The sequence below is a fragment of the Protobothrops mucrosquamatus genome, unplaced genomic scaffold, assembly GCF_001527695.2.
Source record: "Protobothrops mucrosquamatus isolate PMUCROS unplaced genomic scaffold, P.Mucros_1.0 scaffold83, whole genome shotgun sequence".
NCBI classification, from domain to species: Eukaryota; Metazoa; Chordata; class Lepidosauria; order Squamata; family Viperidae; genus Protobothrops; species Protobothrops mucrosquamatus.
In genome coordinates, this window is record NW_015386460.1 from 270,483 (window position 1) to 273,814 (window position 3,332).

Here is a 3,332-nt window from a genome sequence, read left to right on the forward strand (position 1 = left end):
GAAATTGAGCAATCAAAACATCACCCTTGACATTTTCCAAACTCTCCTCCACCAAGTCCAATCTTTGTTCACTCGCTTCAGCCCTCTGCTCATTTTCCTCCACCCTTTCTGCCACTCCGTCCACATATTCAGCCAAACCCTGAAAAGCAGTTGTCACATTCAAGCGAAAGCCCTCATGTTTCTGTACTAATTCTTGTTGTTGGTGTATTAATTGGTCAATCTTACTTTCAATTTTAGCATCCATTTTTTGAAACATCTCTGTCATTTGAAGCATAAAGTCCTGTAATTCTTTACCAGAGGGTGGCGGAGGTGAAGAAGATGGGGGTGGCGGGTGGGAAACCGGCTTAGGAATTGGTTGGAGCGGCTGCGAGGTCGGAGATGTAATTGGTTTTGCAGTTGTAGGCACCAATCTTCTCGAAGCCATGTTAACAATAATAAAGTTTCAATCTATATGAGAGTCTTTAAACAATTAATCCAAGACCAGTAGTGAAAGTATTAAAAGTGACAAAAGTTCCAAACCGGAAATCCAGATCACTTTCACTTCTTCTTGCTAGAAAGTATCATTCATCGCCATTTTAAGTTCACTTTCACACAATCCAATCCAAATATAGGGAAGATCAAAATAACTCAAGTTAGAGTAAAGTCCAGAATAGAAAATAAACTTCCAGGGTCGGTTTGTCTGCGTATAGTCACTCACAGTTAAGTTTAAGTTGCAGCGGTGGCGGCGGCTTCTAGCTTCGCCGAAGCGAAGGCGTCCTGGATCGCGGAGAATCCTCGGGGCTCCGGAGGAGTTCTAACCTACATCGTCCAGATCGGACGACTCGGGAACTCAACTCCTACCCCGGGCAGCTCACCGATCCCCTTATGCCCAGGGGAAAGGTATCAAGCCGTTTGACAGCTAATGCACGCTGTCAAAACGGCTTTTACGCGAAGTCAGGCGGGAGGCAGCTACAGCTGCGTCCGACGAGGTCGCCTGCTCACCGGAAGTCCCCATATCTATCTTTCTATCATCATCTGTCTGTCTGTCTATCAGCCTAGCTATGTACCAAGAGACACATTGATTTGAGACAATCATAAGTTGTCATGCAAGATGTAGTTTGTTGGTTTTGATTTAGTATGTTGTGTGAATCTAGTTACTGGTGCATTATTTATCAAGTCATGACTTTTAACATCATACATGCAGTCAGTCACACTCTTCCCCAGAAATTACAGTGAAAACTCATATATGCAACTATTAATGTCAGTTTTATTACAGTGAGATTTTGAAAATTATCTTTCTTATTTTACTATGTCTTCCTGGAAGAAAATATACAAATACAATGGGGAAAATGAATCAAAAAGAGTTGTGCAAGGAGATAGCGCCTTCAAAGATAAAGATGTATTACCTGTGCAAGTGTCCCTCATATGTGTTTGGCACAAAGAAAGCCTAAGTCTTTAGACTGTTTCAGATTCTCTAATATATCTTTTTTGTTGGTCTGACACCATTTTGAAATAACGCTGCAAATAGCTATATTCCATTCTCCCCCCCCCCCAAAATGGCTTTTGCGATATGTACTCAACCTGTCTTCCTCTGTCAAAATTATTACATCAACAAACAAGGAAGTAGGACACATTAGGCCTCTTCAGTACAGCTGCTCAAGTCGTCCAAACTTGATTATGTGTCATAGTTGATGGATGTCACAGCAGTACCTTTCTTTGTTTCTAGGGGTACACAAGGGGGAAAATATTATGTTGACTAAAACATTAATGAAGAACGTATTTCAAGTTAAGTTAATTACTTGTTGTGGCATAAGAGAATCTTTGGTCCATAGATGTATAACTCTAGGAGAGAATGCATAATTCCTTTAAATTTTAAATAATCCAATTTCAGTTTTATCCATAACTACAAAGGTTTATGTTGCTGACTTTACATGAGATTTTTTGACCATACATACAAAAATAATGTCATATATTGGTAAGTCTGAAAGAATCTGCCAAAGCTTTGATGCCCAAAGGATAAGTATTCCAGAAGGAGATACAAATTTAACACCCAAATATTACTGAGAAATAACAAGGTCAATTTTTTTCAGAAATATCCATGAAGGACACAGGTTGCATTTGCTACAATTAGATCTGACACAGCCATTAACAATAAAAACGCATTAGTCTGCCATTTTGATATTTTCAAAATTCATTTAAAATTATCTGTCCTGTCTCATTGATGAGGAAATGTGCATATGCTATTAGATTCTTTTAAGAATAATACAAATACCTATATGTCTTCATGCTTGTACTACCACATTGTTATTATGGATTGGTTTGCTTGCTTAAATGACATTTTACAGATGTCTGGATTAAACCATTATTTTATTTTGAGTAGGATTGTTATCCAAGTTTACTTTAAACAGGCATTTCTCTTGTTAGTTACATTTAAGTGTTACTTTCTACCACAACGCATCAAGAAATCAAATCAGCATAAAGCTGCTATTGAGAGTCTGTTCACTGTCTCCGGAACATCATGCCTTTTTGGTCTCAAACAAACTCTTAAAAAGAAACAAAAAATAAAATAACCCAAATCACTCCAAAAATAAATAAAGCTTTGATGCCCAAAGGAAAAGTCAGTTCCAGAAGGAAATACAAATTTGATACTCAAAATACTACTGAGAAATAAAAGTGTCAACTTTTTTTATACTCAGTCCCAGATCTTAGTCAAGCATCTCTCTGTTCTTCAGTACTAATATACTAAAGTCCATATGCCACCTTGAACTCTTAAACTTCTAATATTAGTGAAGTATTTTGCTCCAATAACATACCGAATATTAGAGCTCAACAGCAAAACAGATACAGTTATGCAGCCAGTTGATTCCTAATATAGAAACCTCTGTGTAACTCAGATTGGTGGAAACAATTTAAATCAATGTATATGTAAGGGTTTAACTCCAGTCTTTGGCGTTTACAAGGCAAATATGTATCACTGTTTGAAATTTCTTTCTAGAATCCTCCGGAGATTTCATCAAATTTCTAAGTTTAAGGCATAACTCACAACAACAGTTTATTATTATTATTATTATTATTATTATTATTATTTAGATTTATATGCCGCCCTTCTCCCCATGGGACTCAGGGCGGCTCACAGCATATTAAAACATCATACAAAAAAAATTTCCCCTACTAAAAACCAATTAAAACTCAAATATTGGTAGCTGTGGCTCTTTAAAATCGTTAAAAATTGTCCCTATTTAAAACTCACCCTAGGTCAGGCCCGCTTGTTGAAAAAGCCATGTCTTGAGGGCGCGGCGGAAGGTTAAGAGATCCGGAATCGTCCGGATCTCGGGGGGTAGTTCGTTCCAGAG